At 39.7% G+C, this 21,224-nt stretch overlaps 1 protein-coding gene across 1 annotated transcript in view; it reads left to right on the top strand.

Annotated features, from left to right (window-relative positions):
- LOC144233372 (uncharacterized) overlaps positions 1–21,224 on the top strand; it is a 460,671-nt gene that overhangs the window by 372,961 nt on the left and 66,486 nt on the right. Inside the window, exons 6-7 of the mRNA XM_077766213.1 lie at positions 4,299–4,454; positions 6,938–7,022. The gene's annotated coding sequence lies outside the window, so the exon portion shown is untranslated. The remainder of the gene's footprint in view (positions 1–4,298; positions 4,455–6,937; positions 7,023–21,224) is intronic.

Here is a 21,224-nt window from a genome sequence, read left to right as displayed (position 1 = left end):
GATTTCAACTTATGGATTTGGAAGGGGGACACAAATATTCAGTCCATACCAGCATGCAAAGTGAAAAAGAGCAAATTCTATAAGGAGACAGAAAGAAATCAAGGGCAGCGAGAATTCTGAGCTGGAAAAAGTCACTGGAGGAAAACTAGTATGTCTAGACTAAAAGGGACTTTAGTGATCATCAGAACATTGGTATAAGTGGCCTAATAGCATTTTCTCTTTCCTCTCTTTTGCCCATTTACAGTCAGGATTCCAAATCAGAACTCAGAACTCAGAAAGGAAGGGAGGGAGGGAGGGAGGAAAGAAAGAAAGATGGAAGGAAGGAAAGGAGGGAGGGAAGAAGGAAGGGAAGCAAGGAGAGAAAAAGAAAGAAAAGGAAAGGGAAGGAAAGAAAGGAAAGAGGGAAAGAAAGAAATCTCATCGTTCATTGATACATAATAGTGTGTGTTTGTCTCAACTCCTCTCTGTCCAATAGACTGAGTATTGAAATAATACAAATCACACAGCAAGAGAAGCAGCACTCCACTGAGGAGTCCTGCAAATGACTGGCCTTTATGGAACTAACTAGCAAGGTACATGGATGCCTGGTCAAGATCGGAAGGTCGTGAGACTCTTCCATTGGAAGGCTGAGCTTTTCTTCTAATTCTCTTAACCTACAATGGGTTACATAAATTCCTGCTTACCTAGTAGTATCTTGTGATTCTTTTTATACCCCCTAACCACAGTGTTGTGGACTCCATTCTGATATCTTCATTCTAAATCTCTCCCCGCGACAGAGATTTCTGTAAACTCAGCAGTAAAACCCAACCCCAGAAGTTGGCAAAGCTGCATAGTAGGCTCCTCTTACTGAGGTCTATCCCCCTCTGAATGCTGATATGTTCTTGAGATGAGGGAGCTTTAAAACCCCTTGTTGACATCGGTCTAAGATCTCTCTGTCTGAGGTACTATCAGGGAATTCGCAGGGCATTCATCAAAATCAAGCTGATGCAAGCATGCATACTCACAAGAAAGAGCCCTTTTATGCTGAAAACTGCTGAAGGGTGGAAAAGGGGCTAATTTATTTAAATTATCCCTCTAAGTGTCAAGCCCCACACTTTCTGGAAGGGTCTGACAACTGTGGGTTAAAGAAAGTTTTCTCAAATTTATAAATAAATTAGTGACGGTGGAAAGTTAACCTGGGAAATCAGAGTAACAGAAAAGTAATCGCCATTGATGTTGATGCAGATGTAGGAAAATACAGTTTTCTGCTATTAAGCTTTTAAATGTCAGCAAATGGCAGTTTAGTAGATCATTTGCTAATAATGATTAAATTTCTCATTAAAATGTTTCCTTCATTATTCTTCAGGTAGAAATGTGTAATTCAATGATTGTTACATCAATTACACTTAAAAAGCTCATTAAAATACTGAAATATTATCTCTCGTAGTCGGAGTACTTTAAGAGTACTGTACTAATTATAAAAGAAATAAACTCTTATAATAGCACCATTTGAACTGATGCCTTATAAATTCTTAATGTAAAGCTAACATGTAAAGTTTAAATCAAATATATAGATCCAATAAAACAAAACCTTTTTAATCTTGTTTTACCTTCAAAAGGACTCTGATTATTGTAATTAAATAATGCATGATATAATAAAGATCTAGAGTGTGTGATTATTTCATTGGCAATTGAATATTGGTGCTTTTTATTTATGCAAGCAGTGTATCACAGGCAATATGCATCAAGCATTAAAATATTGATACAATTACACCTAGCTTGCCGAACCAATAAAAAAAATCTGTGACATGACTCTGCTGATGATACGAGGACAGTTTGAAATCCTTTTTAAATTTTAATAGTCTGATGTGCTGGGTTATGCTAATTTTGCTAAGAAATAATGCCTCCAAGATTCACTGTTGTGCTTTTCATTCCTGCTAGCGAACAAATCCAGCTTTGCTCAGCATGGCTAACAAGTAGAGTTTGCTTCTGTATGCATTTGACCATTCTTTTTCTGGGAAAGATAAAAAAGCACCATAAGGTTTGGGGTTAGTTTGTTTGTTTTTAAGGGTATTCATTCATATTATAATGACCTTTCTCTAATTTTCTCATTTACTGAGTTTCACAGTTGCTTTTAAAACATTCAAATGCTTTTTATTCTTAACTCCTTTCTCAACAGAGCAAAGGGTTAGGGAAGTTTTCCTTGTAGCTGTTCTATTATTAAAGCCTTGGCAAGTGACTACGTGGGGCTCTGAGCCTGCCCCAGAAGTCCTCCATGAAAGCAATAGATGACAGAATTTTTCTGCCATGTGCACACCTGGGGTTCAGTGTTACATAGCTGACCCATTTTCTCACCTGTACAAATGGACCCAAAATGCCTTTGTTGTTCTGTGTGCACAGGAGTAATTTCATACATAATTGTTGATTTAAAAACAGCAACGGAAACAGACTCTCTGCTCATCTGGCTGCTGAAATGTTTGTATGATTCTGGGGGCTCTTTGCTTTCAAAATATTTTTAGACCCTTAACCTGACTAGAGGGGGAAGGTGTTTTCTATTATCCCAACCGGCAGCAGTGTTCATACGGAAAGATGCAAAGATTCAGAATGTGATAGCTTGTGCAAGGAGCGACAACAACAACAACAAAATCGCATAGTTCAACTTGTGTGTTTTACAGTGAGGGCGTCTGACACCCTAAGAAGTGAAGGGGTTTTACAGGCGTTCCTTCTTTCGACCAGTCTCAGATCAGAGCAGGATCTGATGAAATTACCATCATACCATGGTTACCTAGACCTTCTCCTCAGTGATGGTTATCTGGGAGACCCGATTTAAAAAAAACAAAACAAACAAACAAACAAAAACACCACCCAGTTTCTAAGCAAAGGCTGCCTGATATCTTTGCTCTCCAAAGAGGTACCAGGCATACTATGGAGTTCGGAAAGATGGGAATTGTTGAGCCTGTAAACAGAATGTATACATTGCAGTAATTTAATTGCATCTTAAGATCCCAGAGTTGTACTCTAGAGCCAGTAACTGTGTAAACTCCATCTTCACCTTTCCTTCTAGTGACTATAGTTCCCCTTTTAGCAATGTCAAGTGTATTTTCTCCCTCTTTTCCTATATGAGTAGGTAGCAATGGCTGGTGATGATACAGCACAGTTGATCATCATGAATGTCTATAGGATGTCATATTTATGCCCTTCTGTTTAGCTTAAATCTTACTCAGGCTCTAATAGCAAACAGTCCAGTTACAATGGGCTAGCATTGCAAAGCATCTGCTCAATTCAGATAAATAAGACCAATGCGTTTGAAGGGCAAAGTTTCAATACAAGTGGCCTGCCATTTCATTTGGAGATGCAATTCTTATGCAGCATAAATAACAAAGGGGAAAGGGATCATTTGCTAATTGATTAATTATCTTGTAAATGAATTACAAACCTATGGAGTGCTAGCTAGGTGTGTGCAGAAGGCCTGGATGCTTTCGTTTCTCCTTCGAGTGTCTGAGCACAAGTGAAGATGAGGCTGTGTACACACAAAGTGGCATCTGTTACACCAGGCTGGGGGCCGCATGCCATGATGTGCTTGTCATTTGTCAGTACTTAAAAACCATTCGTTGCTGAACGCAGGTATTTGTGTGTGCGCGTTGGTGTGCAGAAGCATACAAAAAGAAATGAAAATTATATTTCAAGTCAAAGCACTCCAGTGAGTTAACAGTTCAGTTGGGATGGCCGAGTGTTCTTTTTTTGCCTTTATTTTTACATTCTATAAATGGCAGAGTTGTTCTGAATAACAATCTTTTGTGGACTAAAAGCGCCAAGGATTAAAGATCAGGGAGAAGAGTGTTCGCGAAGTGCAAAAGCTGAGGGTTGCAGTGCCTTGATAACCACAGAAGAGCCGATAATTAACATTCCTGCTTCCTAGGCAAAAGGGCAATTGGTCTTCCAAAGGCGTAGCCTACTGCTCTGTTTCTCCCTCTATATGAAAGTAGCTGATTTAGTCAGAAAGGTGACAGTTAAGGCTCTTTGCTGGCAGAATTTTTGCATCTTCCCAGTGCCTCGTTTCCCCCCGACTTTACCACAGAGGCTGTCCATCATGGTTGTTATGTATGCAGGCTGAGTGAGCCCGCAGGGGATCCTAGTTATTTACACTCTTTTTCAAGCTTCGAAGCTGTTATAATCATTCGCTGTCAACTTTGTGCTGACACTGAATTTTACTTTGTGTTTTTTATGCTCGGTTTGGGTCTAAAATACTGGCATCCATACCCTACACTGTAATTCCATGGGTGACTGAGCTGACCAGCCGTATCCTGTATTACCAACAGAGCCCTGGAATCCTGCTCCATATGGAAATTTCAGAATTTGTTGATTGTGGACAATAAACAGAGTCCTCCAGCTCTGTGCTTTTATCCTGGTGGTGGCCCTCAAGAGTAAGCCGAGCATCCTGTTTCATCTCAGTGCATTTTCGTCTTTAAGAACATGTAAGTATCAGTTTCATTTGCCCCTGAGTTGTAAAGTTGGAACAGGCAGAACTTTCCCTCTGCAAGACCCAGTGTGATTTTCAGGCATTACTTTCCTCCAGACCCCTGTTAAAAGGAAAGTGTTTGTGATCTCCCCTTGTGGTTGCCCCCTGCTCATTCCTTTCTGTCTTGAATGGGTCAAAATACATGCTGAAAATGCATTCATGATTCAGATCAAAATAGAAGTGTTGTTCTAGGTGCCACGAATGACAAGGGACAGATTATATAGACCCTGGGTAAGGCCACCAGAGGGATGTGAGTGATATGCTTTTAGACTTCATCAAGGGACATTTGCATGCTCAGCCCTCAACGCCCTGCGTCCTAATCATGCGGGGAATAAACACCTTCCTTTCACTTGTGAACACCATTCTTTCCATTAAGCCCAGGGACTGAAACCTTTAATGACAGGGCAGGGAATGATTTCTCCATGTTTAAAATGTACTGTGTTTCTACGCACCGTCTCCCATCTCTCCAATATGAAAATTTCATGTACGTCAGGGCCCAAAGGGAAGTGATCCACAAAATGATATGACCCTATCCTTAACTGGACTTGAAATAAAGTTGGTCAAGGAGCTTGTGTGCTCGGCCAATATAATAAAGTAGACAAATAATTACTGAGCAAATCAAACACACTTACACCTCAGATGATTTTGAAATATTATCTATAATCGGGCACTTCTGTGCTAGGAGGAAAGGTTAATAAAGTAATTTAAAAAAGATTGTGTGGAGTATTATAGAATCAGAAGAGGGCTGGCGATTATAATTGTTAATCTCCTAAAACACCAGTTCTGCATTGCACAAAGCAGATATTTTAGTACATATTCTTATTGTGTATTCCACTTATTACTATATTAGCTTGCTTAATTATCCTTTATAAAAACCTTACTTTCGATATTTTTTTTTTGGTATTAAAAGAGTTGATATGATTATTCCAACAGACCAGCAATGCATGTGTCAGTCTTGATGTGTAGATGCATAGAGACAAGTAATATCTTGGAAAATTAGTTGTCTTATGTATGCCACGTAGGAGAGCAGTACTGGAGTGGGAACAAGGTACTTATACAGTAGCAACCCTTTCCTTCCTGCTTTCATTTGCTACAGATAGATGGGCAATGACACAACTTTTGCAGTTGGAATTATTGGAATCAAGAAAGGTAATTCTAAGCTAGTTGCTGGTAGTTTAATACTCATGAGATAGACCTAAGGTGTATGTTTGTGGGATTTATCTGCAGGAAGATCTGTTCACATAAAAACATCTCTTCTGTAACATCTCTTTTTTAAAAGTCATATATAAAAGTAAATTTTAATCATTCTTCTATTGAAGAATTGATTCGGTATAGAAGGAACAAAGGGAGGAAGCTAAGCATGGGAAGATACGAGTCCCGCCCCCACCTCTCTTTGTACCCCAGGGCAGATTGGTTTCTGGAAAATAGGAATAACGAAAAAATCTGCCTCGTAGGGCTTTTGGAGGATATATGAAAAACTACATAAACTTCAAAAGCACCTGCAAAAAATGTTATCTGTTATACTTCTTTGTCTCACCAAATTTCCCCATCACATTCATATAATATTTTCTCATTTATAAGTGTTTGAAATATTTACTGTATAGTTACGCAACTATTTTTCACCTTAAGTTAATCCCAGACTGGTTAGAAATATGTTTCTAATGTTTTCCTGTACAGATAATTTGCACTTTAAATTATTGCTCTCTCTTGGACCTGCTACCTCTTCTGGGTAACCTTGTACTTTTCTCCTTCCACTTCCAACATCTCAGCCAGGTGACGTGCTGCTCCCATGCTTTCACATCCAGTTTATCCTTAGCCTCCTTGTACTCGCGCCTTTGTGCCTGCCAGACCACTGGAACCGATCTGTGTTAGTCCACAGCGACAGGTGACGGTTCCTTCAAACCATGCCTCTGACCTGTCTGCGGTGGGCGACCCTCGGCCTCTGTGGCATAGCCAGCTCCGGGTCAGCCGCCCACTCCCGCTTTGTGTTTCGCTTCCTCCTTCTCCTTGCTGCAGAGGATGCTCCGCAGGCTCCAGCCTGAGCCCCTGGCTCTTCTCTCTTCCCCCCCACCCCTCGCCAGAGCCTTCAGAGGCTCTGTCCATTCCCGCTGCTTCAAAGATAGCCTCGCTGCTACTTAGCCGCCCACATCTCCCTTTCAAGCCTCAAACCCCAATCCCTCATAAGAACGTAAACAAACACCATTCTGGCTGCAGCTGTGCAGAGCTCTCCACTAGCAGGAGTCACTGTAGCTGTCAGAGTGACCAGCTTTGAGGAAGCTTTATTTTAGAGTCAGGTGAATTACAGTCTTAATTCCTGCAGACTGAAGCAATTGTGAAGTTGTTCATTTGATGTGATTTTGGTGTAGAACCAAGCAGACTTGATGACATGTTGGAGCCTTGTGCTAGAACCACCTACTAAAACATTGTTTCTCCTAACAGTGGGGGTCCGTGGGGGTTCAGAAGGCGCCTTCCATTCTCATCTACCACTGACGGCATGGTTTGAGGACTGTGGGGAGATGGCAAGGTAAGGGATACCTTGCCAGCACCGAGGACTTTCAGAATGACTGAGCTGACATGTCTGTTAGTTGCTTTGTGGATTAAGATTTTCCTTTTCTCTGGCAGCAAATATAGCTCTTAGAACTCTTGGCAGTAATGTTGGCAGGACTCCAATAAGCCAGCCTCTTTTGAGGACTTTGACCCAGGCCAGTGTGGTCTATGCTTCCAATTACCAAAAAAAAAAAAAAAAAAAAAAAAAAAAAAAAAAAAATCAAAAAGTAAAAAACAAAAATGAAGAAAAAAATCACAGCACATCGTGACTCTCAGGTGGCATCACACCCACGAAATTCTGTGGCAATGTTCCACCTGTCTCCTGAGAGATGAGAACCTTGTCTAGTGCTGTCTTTCATCACTGTAAAAAAAAGTTCAAGTCAGGACCACAGATGTATAAGATGTGTCATTGAAAGCATGGATTTTCTCTGAACTTGGCAGCTGAAATGAGTTGACTCCAACCTTCTTCTGGGATCAATACCAAGTCCCTATGGAGAACCGAATGTCTTTCTCGAGGAAAACTCATGGACCCAGTGTAGGATAGGGGGGTGGCAGGTGTCGAGGGAGGGTGGGAGAATTATGTTTGTGAAGGAAAATCAAGGGAGTAGGAAGATCTCTCTTCTCTTCTCCGTTTTTTGGAACTCAACTACCATCACTTCACATGCCCCGCTGCTGTAATCAGTGCTTCTGGATCTAATGTTGCTCTTCTGTCTGGCTGCAATGTTAGGACACGAAGCGTCCGATGGAATTTGCTGGATGATTAGCTAGTTGGTCAGAACAGGAAACTAACAGACATTATTCTTTTTCAGCAGTATTTTCCTTTGACCATGTTTCCAAATAGAACCTTCTAAGTTCAGTATAGTTGTGCCTGCATCACTCATTTCTAGAGTAGAGGAGGTCAGTAGCACATGATTTCAAATACATCAATATTAGCCATATGTAATACTGGCCAACAATTTATTGGTGGGATTGAGTACGTTGATATCAGTCTGCTTTGTTATTCCCTCCCTCCTTCTCTCCTACCTTCCACTATCCTTTCCTTCCCTCTTTTCTACTTTTGTTTCTTCTTCCTTCCTTCCATCTTTCTTTCTTTCCTTTCTTGGATATGACATGGATATCTTATATTTATTATCACAGACCAAAAAATGATTTGTTGTGTTTCCTTGCTTATAATACTGACATTAGCCATTGCATTGTTCAATTTTTCTTATCTTTATATTTCTACACAAGGTTAGAGTTTTCCTACAACCTCTGGAGATGTAAAGATACAAAGAGTAAAATACAGAATAACTGGTGTGTCTTTATGTAAGTAAGGTCAGAGCACATCATCATGTGGCATTTTTTTTAAACAAAGTAACGGAATTTCATACTATGAGTACCTAAGATCCAATACACGGAACAGGTTAGAGAAGTAATATAGTCATAGTAATTACTTTCATCTGGCAAAATATTTCAGTCAGCAATGACTAGCAATAAAATAAAATGATCACCTTTAGTGTATCTATTACAAAAACAATTGCCTAAAATAAGAGTGGTTTAAAATACCTGGTGGAATATAAAGCATCCATACAGAAGACTCCCTCAATCTCTCTCTCTCTCTCTCTCTCTCTCTCTCCCTCTCCCTCTCCCTCTCTCCCTCTCTCCCTCTCTCCCTCTCTCCCTCTGCCTCTCTCCCTTCCTCCCTCCCTCTCTCCCCCCCTCCCCACCTTCCTTCTCTGTCTCACTCACTCACACACACACACACTCACTCACTCCACACTAGTCCACAGACTATGTTAACAGCAATTTACCTGAAATGTACAGCTGTTTTTGTTCAAGAAAAAATACTCCAATTAAGGATTTATAAATAAATACTGTACTATTATAACTACTGTCCTTTTAGAAATGAGTTTTCTTTTAGCTTTTACAGTTTATAGAAATCACTTATCTGCTCCTTAAAAGACTCCTATTCTTTTTTCCTTCTCTTTTTTATAAATAGAGTGAATGTGAAACATCATTAATCCAGTCGTAATATCATCTGATAGTAGCTAATCCTTTCTTAGGCACAGCTTTTCTTGGGCCTTTGGAATATAGAAATGTGCTTTTACTGTCAGGCATTTTATTTAAGCATCAATCTATTCTTCATGCTTAATTGTGTTTTGTGAAAGATCACCAACTAAAATGAACAGTGTCTTCAAAGTTCCTTCCCTGGGAGTCTTGTGACATTCTCCAGCCTGCTGTTTTGTATGTTAAGGTCATGGATCAAGGGCAGCTCTGTGCCTGTGGTTTGGACTTGGCTGTGGGCTCCAGCAGGATGATGCAACCCGCACTGATCCTAATCGGTCAGAAGAAGTCTATTAAGTTTGAGCCCTTAAGCTGTCGCAGCCAAATCAGGGATACCGAAGTTACATTTGTTTTTGTGATGACCATTCATTTTGGTCAAATGAAGAAATTGCTTGTGTGGGTTCTGTGGCTTCAGGGGCAAAATCTGTGAATGTCACATATCTTTTAGCCTCTCTGCTTTCTCAGAGATATTATTGAGAAGATGCTTATGGAAAAATAATCATTTTTATTGCAGCTGTTTATAAGTCACCTTGATCATAAAAGAAAAGAGGCAAAGGTAATCAGAAGCTTGGTTTCTTTCTCTTAGTGAATGGCAAAGTTGGGAAGGCCTGTGTGCTGAGGTCCTGGGCACCCAGTGCATGTGTTTGGCTCTGGGGCTGCCCATGTCACTTACTTAACAGCCAGGAGTGGGTTCAGGACTTTCACCTTGAAACTGCATGCTTCTTCAAGCACCATGGTCTGGCCGAATATCTAAATCTTCTCTCTTCGATCAAGATTATAGCTGTGCACTCATTTTTTTCCAGCAATGAAAAGATTTTTGGTTTGAGAGCAATGCTGCCTGGGGATGGCATCCTGACCCATAGCCACCAAAAAGAAAGAATTCATTTTTCTTCCATTTTCTTCTTTAAAATTGTTGAATTTTTAGTTAGCCAGTGGAAGGGTTTCCACATGATACCAATGTTCATCTGACCTCACTTAGTAGTAAAACAAATGGAAAATAGGAGTGCATCTAGTGTGTGCATTGTTTCATCATCGCAGGCCAATAGACTTTAATGTGTTTGGCAGGGAAGAACTTAGGCATTCCATTTCACAGACAGAAAAACTGATACCTGAAAGAGTAAATGTCTTGACCAGACAACTGACAGCAGAGGTTGCCAGAATCTATTTTGACTCTCATAAAAATAGTTTGTTTACCACCAGTATCCAGCAAAAGCTGTCACCTTCTGTAGGAACAAAATTTTTCATAATGTTCATTATTCTAATAATAATAAGATATATACAGTAGTAGTTGTTTGTGGCTATAAAGTCAGGCTGACTTGGATTGGAACATGGCTTGGACCCCTGAGCCTCAGTTTTCTAACTTGTGAAGTGGTCAAGGTAATTATTCATACTTCAGAAGTCTGTTGTAAAAATGCATACAAAATATTTCACACCAGATGCAGAACGTTATAATTGCCCTATACATGATGATTAACTTTGCAGTTTACTGACAATGTCCCCAGCATCAAGGGAAAGAAAATTTTACAGTTCCAGTCAGGAAAAGAAAGCATGTGTGAGTATGATATAGAAAATAATACATTTTCTAAGATTGCATTGTGAGAACTGAAAAAGTATAAAAATTATGGCATTTCAAATTGGCATACTATTATGTTGCAGTACTGCTAGCAGATAGATGTAAAAATAAAGTACAGATGTATCTCTTTTTAGCAAAATCTGATATATGGAAATCTAGCTTTAGAGAAAGACTGGTTATAGGGTCATTATTTGCTTTACAAAGCTATTTGGCTTAAGGTTCCTTTATAAGGGAACTTCCCTCATAACTTTAATGTAATATTTCATGTACTGAAAAAAATCACACAACTTTGCAAGAACTCATTTCATGCATAAATTGAAGCACATCTGTTGAATGTATAGAGGAAAAAATTGAAGTCGCAAGAGGGAGAGCATTAAAAGTTAGGAATAAGTCAGATAATAACACATATGAAGTAGACAAAAGGAGAACATTAAAAGTTAGGAATAAGTCAGATAATAACATATGAAAAATAAAGTAGCAAGGGAACATGACATCCTGAAACTTCATACTTTGTAATTAAGTCTTGTTAATAATACAAATCCATAGAGTTCCTAATGTGTGTGTGTGTGTGTGTGTGTGTGTGCACTCACATGCGTGTGCTTATAGGAGAGAGGATGAGAAGGAGAGAGAGAGAGAGAAAGCCTGCTGTCACCTCTCTATATGACTTTCTGTCTCACTGTGAGCTGACTGGTTCAAAGTTCTCCAGAATTTGGCACATGCATCTAAAATGCAGCCATAATGCACTCACATCCTTCCAAACCCCAGTGATTCTGCATGTCATTCCTTTGCCTAAAATTTTGTCCTCAACACTCTGGCAATCTCAATGGGTAATGTCTATATCTTTCTCAGCTAGGCTATCCCTTCACTGGAAGGTATTTTGGATGGCATTTCATCTCCAGAACACTCAGGGAACCTACCTTTTGCTGGACTTCGTCTTACCTTCTTGACTTAGATGGTTTTTTTGTAGGTTGTAACAGAGCCTAGATGTTGGAATCCAATAGACTTCACTTTGAGCTCTGGCTCCATTTTTGACTTGAGGTTTGATCCTGGAGCGTGTTAACTGATCTCTCTGGGATTTAGCCTCATTCATCATACTCCTGGGAAAATCAATGGTACCTCATATCATTTCTGAGGAGATTTGATGAAATACATAAAGACCTCAGCATAGTGCCTAGAAAATGTTGGGATATGACAAATGTTTATATCATTTTACCTATATTACACTGCATTGTAACTACTGTCTTATTCCTCTATGTCCCCATTGAACTGTGAGCTACTTAAAGGAAAGTATTGGATCTTACCCAGCTCATATTACCAGAGCCCATCTGATTCATAAAAAGTGGGCACTGAATGCGTATTTGTGGAATCTAATTGAGACAAACACAACAGCATATATTTTCATGGAATATGGCAAGTCCTAGAGTAAAGCTATGTAGAAGGAGAAGAGAAAGAACGAAGAACTACACTGAAGTCCAAAGGGCACAGATCACTAGAGAACTCTCCAGGTTGCCCCCAATTAATTAGCAAGTATTCTTTGGGAACATTTGTTCAACCAGGTTTGAGTCACTCTAATTATACTGACTTTTTTTTTCAGTCTACTAATATGTTATGCAGTAATGTGCTAAATGTCTTGATAAAACTGAGAGTTGTTCCCCTAAACTATTTGGTTAATCATTTCTGAAAACATAAAGGAAACCTCAAAAAGATTAGGGAAAGGAAGAAAGTGAATGGGGTTAATAAAGAGGAAGGAGGAAGGTAGGGAGGAAGGAAGGGAAAGATGTGCTCTGGAGTGAACCTCTGCTAATTTTAGGTAATTGCTACTTTCTCTAAGCACAAACAATTGATACCTGTGATAATCTATTTTAGAATTTTGCTGGAGATATGTTCTGGATATTTTTCTGGTTTTGCAAATTAAGGTTTTCCTTCTTCAGATCACACTAATCCCTGGTCATCTATGATTTAACCATGATTTTAAAAAAATCGTTAATAGGCTTTTCACATTCACATCTGGACCTTTTTTTAGATTCTTTCTGTAACCTGAGAGATAATTTGCCTGGCCTGGAACCTTGAACTCATTTGAAGCAACCAGGTTATATTTTAGTATGTCTTGACTTGTCTTGGGCCGCAGTTCGCTCTTAACTCTGTTTGCTCTGCCCTCTCCAGTTTGAAGATCATTCTTCGTGATAGAGACCACAAAATCAGAATAGGAGTTGAATAGTTCCGTTTTCCCTGTGACATCTGTTAACATTTTGCTGTGTGCCCCAATCAATGTACCTATCCCTTTGTTCTTCTTTACAAACAGAGCTTAAAATAGCCTTCTGTTGTCCTTGGCAGTTTTTCAACCTGTAGCCAAGCTTTAGCCCTCCTGACAACATTCTTAAGGCAGTTTTTATATTGGCTTCTTATCATCTTTTCAGCCTTCCATTTTAGGTCTGTGTCCCTTTATGTTTTGCATTCTCTAGCTTTAAAAAGGGAAAACAATACTCTTTCCATGTTGTATTTTCTTGGAATAATCTTTGGAATAATCTGTGATTATTTTGTCAGAATTTCTAAAATAGATTTATTTTTCCTTTAAATTAATACAATCATAGGATCATATCTACATTCTGACTACTTCGATGCCTGCTTTTCTAAATTCTAAGGTAAATATCTATGTCCAGAATTATTTTTCTGTGAATATGACTCTAAGATGACATGGTCCTCCCCTCCAACTTTCTCATCACTTTCAGCTCATCAACTGAAACTTCCTCCTTGTTCAAAATAAATTCAAAGTAAAAATTCTCCAAATTGATCTCTCATTTTTCTCAGGGACACCACCAGCAGAAGGTAAGCCAAAAACTTACCAGAAGTTCTGCATTTAGAAGAATTTTTTGGCAAGTCTGTGGGGAAAAAAGTTTCCCATCACTAATTTAACTTTGATCTGCATTAGTTTTATAATCTGTGTTAGGAAGGCTTGGGACAGGTACTCAATCCACTTCTGAAATGATACGACTTTGAGTTTCTTCTTTTTTTTTTAACCTCCCTGAAATGTGTTCTTTCCCAGTTCCTCATCAGGCCCATTCATGTCCATTCTTCCTTGATACAAAGTACTGGAGCCACATCCCTGTTACAGACTCTTTTGGGGGCCAATTATACCCATTCAAAATGTGGCTCATAGAACAGTGCCAGTCTCTGTGTGGTTTATTATTGGTTTGCAAAAAGATAAGTACAAAAATGGAAAGTAATTCTCTTGAAGCTTTTAAATCAATTTAACAAAAATAATTTTATGTATGTTGAATCTAATAAAAATTGAAGCTTTATTTAGTTTTTGCCTTTTTTGGGCTCAAATTTTAGCACAATTTGCTTGGCTGTGATACTGTATTGCACTGGTCCTCAAAGGACTGCCTCTGTGCAGAAGACCCTCTTTTTACCATCAGGAAGTGATGGAAAAGTAAATCCTCTTTTGGACCACCTAGTAATTTCCAAAAGTCTCCTGGGGTTCTCAACTAACATTGGAGACAGATGCTTCTATCTCCTGTAGGCCCATGTCCTCCGGCTTCTTGCTTCCATCTCCATGGCCATAGGTAATCAGTGACTGTATCTCCTAGAGACAGAGTTGATCATCACATAGAATCACAGGTGAGAGTGGGATCTTTACATACCTTTTACATTTATATCCCAGGAATATAGTTCATGTCACATAAGAGCTAAACATGATCAATCTCCTGAACTCCTTTGTAGAGAACTAACTGCTCGCTCCCTCCACCTCTGTCTCTTGGAGAAGTTGATGAAACTCTTCCAGTGTGACTCTCCTGAGAAGTCTCCTCATTCTATGTGTAATGGGAGGAAGATTATCATGGGAAGTCTATACTCATTATCCAGGGAGGTAGTTCCATATATGATATGAAACCCCAGCAGTCAAAACATTCTCCTTTTTACTCTCTTCACACCAGATTGAAATTTTCCTGGCTCCTCAGATTTTTTTTTCTTGTTGGGTTCTACTTATTTAAAAGTCATTTCTAGGATCTTTATCTTCTTTAATAATCTGGAACCACAGAATGGCACTCATTAAGTTCCTTTACTTTCTGCTCAGGACAGAGCTCCATGCTGCATTTACAAAATGCCTATTACTGAGGGCCTGGGCAGGAGGAAAAACACAGAAATATCCAGTAGGATCCTCTGTGTGGTCCTAACTCTGAGGCATCAGTACACACTGTCTGTCACAGGTCCCCTTGTAGACCGTTTATTTGCTGTTCCTCATTACACCGAGACTTCTAGTACAGGATTGTGTGTGGTGGTGATGGCACGGGTGGACTGGGGTGCTGAGTAATGCTGCCACTAACCGTTGTGCTGTATCGGTTTGATCTGCGTGTTGCATAGGACACTCAAATCACTTAGCTTCCTTGGTCAAACCCAATGCCAGATAGCCCACCTGGAAATGTGAGTTCTTCACAGCCTCTTACTTGTCTTTGCTCCCCATTCCTTCCAACATCTCATTAAAAGCCTTTGAAATGTGATGAGCATGAGTGCTGGGAGGATGAATGAGAGAGGTAGTGGGTCTTGGAGTTATGAATACTGTGGGTTTGTGCAGCTTTGGTTCAGGGGTTACAGAGTTTCTGGTACCATGAGACCGTAGATGCCTGTGTGTAGGCCTGGGTCTAAGGTCCTTTGCCAGTAGAGGTGGGAGAACTCATGCTCTGAACAGGAAATAGGAAATGATGCTCTTCTTCAGATCTTCCCTTATTAACCCATCTCATTCTCTCCTCACTGTATATCTTATGCTTTTCTGTTTCCTGGAATCAGAGTTCAGGCCAAGGTAGTTTGCATTTCAACTCAGCTACATGATGACAAATATGTTTTCCGTGGGCTAAGCTTGGGACCAAACTGTTATTTAAGTATTGTTTCCATGGAAAAATTAATTACAAATTCTAAAGCTATTTACCAATTAACTTTGGGAATTAAGCACATTTGTCACTCTATGAGGTCCATTTAAGTAAATACATACAGAAGTATATGTGTGTACTAGAATGCTGTATTTCAGTGTGGCTGTTAGATCTAATACAAAATATGGTGTATTATATTGTCATAGCAAAAAATAAAAATAAAAAAGCTTAACTTGATCTAAATAGAAACAGTAATATTCTAAAAAAATTTTTACAAGCTAAGAACTGTATCTTTTTTAAAACATTTGTTTAATGTTTATTATTTACTTTTTAAGAGAGAGAGAGAGAGAGAGACAGAGAGAGAGAGAGAAAGAGAAAGGGAGGAAGGGGTAGAGAGAGAGGGAGACTCAGAATCTGAAGCAGCTCTCCAGGTTCTGAGCCGTCAGCACAGAGCCCAGCGCAGGGCTTGAACTCACAAACCATGAGATCATGACCTGAGCCAAAGTTGGATGTTTAACTGACTGAGCCATCCAGGTGCCCTACTAAGAAGTGTATCTTTATGTAGACCTTGAACCTTGATTTAGACCTCTATATTTAAGGATGAAATTTTAAGAGAAGTGTGAATTTCACCAGATGTATGTTTTCAAGCAATCACTTGTTTGAAAGAATACACTTCTCTTTCCAAAATATTTTGCTTTAGCTTTAACATTCAGCTTAAAAAATTAATTGCGATAGAAAATTGAAAATGCCATATCTGCAGTTTCCAAAGTCGGGATAGGGCAAAACACCAAGTTCATAATGCAATAAAAATATTATTTGAAAAATTGTATGCCTCTTTAAAAGGCTATAAATGTTTTAGCTTTCGTTTAATTTTTTAAAATAAAATCATCCACCTAATTAATGTGTGTGTATGTGTGTGTCTGTGTGTGTGTGTGTGCCCGTGTGTGTTTGGATATGTATTTTTCAACAGAATTAATGAAGTCACTGTGACAAAGCAAGGCCAATGCTTGTTCCATAAAGTTGTTTCTGGAACAAAGCAAACAATAATTATACTTTATTACAACTAGTGAAATTTAACTTATTATCTGAAGACTAATTATGTTAACTTCTATGACTTAAAGTGCAGTTTACCCCCATTCCAGTAATTAACAGGATATTAATATCAGTTATATTTTAATCTCCGAGAGTCAGAAGTGGTAACACATGATCACTGCCCACAATTTAGCACAAGCCAAAATGATGGTAAAAGAGACTTTATAGTATACAATTGTCAAAATGTACCTGGAAGCTCTCAGAGGAATATTAGAACAATTGATGGCAGGTGAAATAAAAGAAGTCTCAGACTTCTGAGTTCAGGAGGATTCAGCAGAATTTCCTACAGTGTCACTTGGGTGTTTAAAGTCCTAACATATTACATGACTGCTTCCTGCAATTAGAATAGCAACTACAGGTGGAACAGATTCAAAACTGCTTACCAAGTTGTTTGTATCTATTTCCCATGGGTCTCCTGAGGCCACAGAGACAAGGAAACGGTCTGAGTTTTCTTTTCAGAACTAAAGTACATTAACGGTGGCACCTTATTAGGCGCCCCATGTCGTTCAGTTAAAATCATAGACATGCCATCCAATTAAAATTGTACTTATGGAAACCAAAGCAGCCCAGCCCAGGCGCTCCAAGGCACCTGTGGTACACTCAGAGTGGCTGAAGACCTGCTTACATGGAGCCACGTGATGCCTGCCTTGACCCCCTACAAAGAAACACATCTTTTGCATATATGCTCTGAGGCAACCAGTGATCTGCCAAGGAGAATTGCTACTTTAAATGGAGGCGCTTTCTGTATGAGCAGGAAGGATTTATGCCCGGCCAGTGAGGAGTCAGAGAGAAGCTTTTGTTGTCCATCATATGTTCGTGCAGCGAAGTGCTGTGCCCTCAAGGTGCCAGGTAAAGAGAATTGCCAAGTAAAGAAAAGTTATTGAATGTGTTTCCAAAAGGAAACCATTATTTGACATTTTTTAAGGATTTCAGAAAAATAATTTTCCTCAGTTTTAATGCAAAGAAACACAAATGCAGAAATACCTACTCTTAGAGTGCTTTGATATAGCTTTTTCTGTTTAATCATGTTTTAATTTATAATTATTTTCTATGCTTCTCCCTATTCATATGTCTGCCTGCATCATACCTCTGGATGCTGAGTTTATTAATTTTTCCCCTCTCTAGTGCTCTCCCTCCCCAGGTACCGCATTATTTAGGGTCCACCTGATACTTCCCCTACCACAGCTCACTTTGGGGTAACCAGAGTTCTAGATTTTACAACCTCGGAATGGAGGCAAAGGATCAAACTTTAGTTTGAAAGCCTAGAGCAGTTTGGAATCAACTTCAGGTTTTAGGTGTGCTCCGGCTTTGGAGAGCAAGTAAGAGCCTTTTGACTTTTCACACCTTCTGTCGTCTCCCTCCTTACTCTAAGCCCCGCCTTCATTTTCTCCTACCATTGACTTTACCATAGTTCCTCAGTTTGTTCATTTGCTCAGATGTTCTTGGGACTAACCGGAAGGTAGTAACATTTTGGCTACCCCAGGATTTTAGAAAACAGGCTAGACCAAAAACAAACAAACAAACAAACAAAAAACACCAAGCAGATGAATCCTAATAAAATAAAGGCACCTAATTTCAGATTGTATTCCCTCTCGGGTTTTCCAATGTCGTTCGGCCCTTTCTCTCTCTCCCTTTACAAAGCAACCTCAACTCCGGTGCTCCCTTCCAACTTGGTCGGTGGTGACAAAGTGAAAGGTTCCACCTCTGAGCAGGTAAAATATGTTTGTTAGGGAAGGACTGCTCTGCGTGGTAAGGATGACAACAATTAGCACATGCTACTCATTAACAAACGGAGATTAGAGCAGCCGAAATGGCAAGCTGCCATCAGCGTGATAGTTACGGGGCAGTTTAATTTCTAACGAATGTGAGCGCTGGATCAGTAACAATATTCGACAAAATGCCGCCTGCATTCTCTTATGGCTTTCATTACCAAATTGAAAATCTGTGTAGATTTCTGAAAATTACTTTTAAATGTAGCCAATCTCCTAGACTGCAAGGCTTGATTTGCTGGTGAGGGAGCCCTGCTGTGAGATTTTAATGAAAGATCATAGTGGCCCTCCAAGGCCGGCAAAGAGCTATAGGCCCTGGAAGACCCGAAATAATCTGTTTTACTTTTAATGGCAGCCATTTTATATTCATTAAGATCAAAATGCAGTTTTGCAGGCAAATTGCAAAGCTGTTCCACTCACAGCTTGAGAACCTGGAGGCCCTACAGCTTTTTATCTTGTTCATAAGCAAATATGCAGTTAATATCTTTTAATATGCTTTGATGCTTGGTACCTTATGGGTACATTGTACCGGAGGTTAGAGGACTGCATGTTTCCTTGGCACAGGCAGCCACCAACCAGAGCGGTAGTCCTTTTATTTCCATAATGGCAGAAGAAATGAGTCTCTTTCTCTTTTTATCCCCCACCCTATTTTTTTTTTCCTATGAGCTCAGCTCAAATAAATTGTAAAGCACTGTATAGTGTACATTCAGGGTCCTAGAGAAGGTGCGGTTTTTCACCGGGATCCATCTGTTGGTGGTTCATATTATTTAAATTTATACAGTCACATTATTTAAATGTAAACAGCCAAATAAGATAGGATCAAATCATTGGCATCTGGAAACTGTGCTCTCATCCTCTTTGATTGTGAGGTTGTCTGCATTAATAATGGAGTTCTAAAGACTGTGATTCCACCTGATATACTGTATGACCTTAACAGTTGTGATTTTATCAGGGTTTCACTGTAGTAGAAAATGAAGGTATTTTGCAGCTCATTTCCAGCAAAGCTAGTTTGCATTATCCTCTGTCCAGAGCAGGCCTGACTGTTTTGTGGGTTATAAAATATCAACCCCCCTCCCCCACTGCCCCTTTCTGCTGTGCAGCTGTACTTCCGGTCTGGAACCATGTTGGAGATTAAATTCTATCAGATTTCTTGTGGCATGTAACTGGTACTGTGGTAAATGACTAGGTAGGTAGAAGGAGGGGAGGGAGGAAGGGAGGGAGGAAAAAAGGAAGGAAAGACGGAAGAAAAGAGGGAAGAGAGGGCGGAAGGGGGAAGCCATTTAGTTTTATGAGGTACAAATCTTGGCCTCTCCCCAGTGTAGCATCTATGTCCTCTAATTCAGCAATTTCTGTCTCATCTCTAAGGCAAGAAATAAGGTGATGCAAGTGGATCTTATTACTCAACCCATTACGCTATCTTAATTCCACTGTAAGCAATCCGCCATTGTTAGAAATAATTGTCCCAAATCACAGAGCTATTCAATTGTTGTAAAAGCAAAATTTAGGGGGTAATTTGGGATAGGGAAAGGGACCAGTTATGTCTGTCTCAGTCTATTGCCTGAAGATTTGGAGGCTAGGTCAAGACAGAACTTTTGCTCCTTTACCCAAATTATTTTGGCTTTTGAATGCACTCAAGGTGTCAGGGTGTTAGAACTAGGGTAGGGGAGAGAGAACTGTAGCTTTTCTGTAGATGCAAAAGGGTCTTGTGCATCCCGTTTTGACTTTAGCCATCTCAAAGAGCACTGTGGGGCCACCTGCTCTAAGAATGAGAGTCAGCTCTTTTCTGCAAGTAAATACAATATTGTGCTGTCTCCAAAAAATAATGTGGATTAAGACAGCTCCACAGAAAGGCCTTTTGTATCCTCTGACCCTCCCAACCTTTGTACTTAACTATACCCCACAGGCGTACTATAATATTGGATGACACGTTTACAAGCCCTAACGTCTTACTCTGTGCAACTGCATAGCTTCTTTGCAGGGCCCAAAAACTCTGGCTGTAACTGTCTGATGAGGGAATGTGATAACCCACTCTCTTTGGGTCTCAGGGCAAGGTGAAGGTGTCTGGCCTGCCAAGGCACAATTTAATAGGCTTCTGAAAACACTCAAAAGGCAGACATAAATGTGTGGATGGGCAGCCAGCCAGGGTGACCTGGGGATGGGGCCAGTTGATTTTAAGCAGGGTGAGGTCGGGAAAGAATGTTTCAGGCCAGAGCTGGCTGGGGGAGCCGGAGGGCCTCTCTGGAAGCCTGAAGGTTGACTGTAAAGGATTTACAGAGCTTGAACCCGACTCTGTAACTTAAGAGCTAAAGCATTCCCACCTGTCCAACTTTAAAAGGGAAATGGAAAATATAAAGAACATATAATTAATTTCAATTACAAGCCTCACCTATCTCAGGCCAGATAGGCACTATCTTCATTTCCTGTCAGCTCAATGGGCTCCAATACAAAAGTCACATAAACTAAATTAAATTAAAACATAAAACTCTCACATATCTCTGTTTTCTATTCTTAATGCCTCTTGACATTTAGTCTTTGATATGGCTACTTTTTTTTCTGTATAATATATATACCTCAGATTTTGATTTCCCATCAGTCTTTTCCCTTCTTATTGTATCATCTAGCATCATGGAACAATTAATTCATCAAGAATCTTTGGGTAGGTAATCTGGGAGGGAAGGGGAATGTACTTACATATGAAAGGTTTCACCCAATGTCTGTTTACTACTTGGTTTCAGAATTGCCCTATTCCATATTACAGTCATTTGTGATTGTCTGACTTTGGGTATTTAAAAAAGTAATATGGAAGTTTTTTCCAGGGTCAATAATCTAGTATTCTTCGG

This window comes from Crocuta crocuta, unplaced genomic scaffold, assembly GCF_008692635.1.
Source record: "Crocuta crocuta isolate KB4526 unplaced genomic scaffold, BGI_CrCroc_1.0 scaffold113, whole genome shotgun sequence".
NCBI lineage: Eukaryota > Metazoa > Chordata > Mammalia > Carnivora > Hyaenidae > Crocuta > Crocuta crocuta.
The sequence above is the reverse complement of the archived record's forward strand: the minus strand, read 5'-3'. Positions and strand labels throughout refer to the sequence as shown.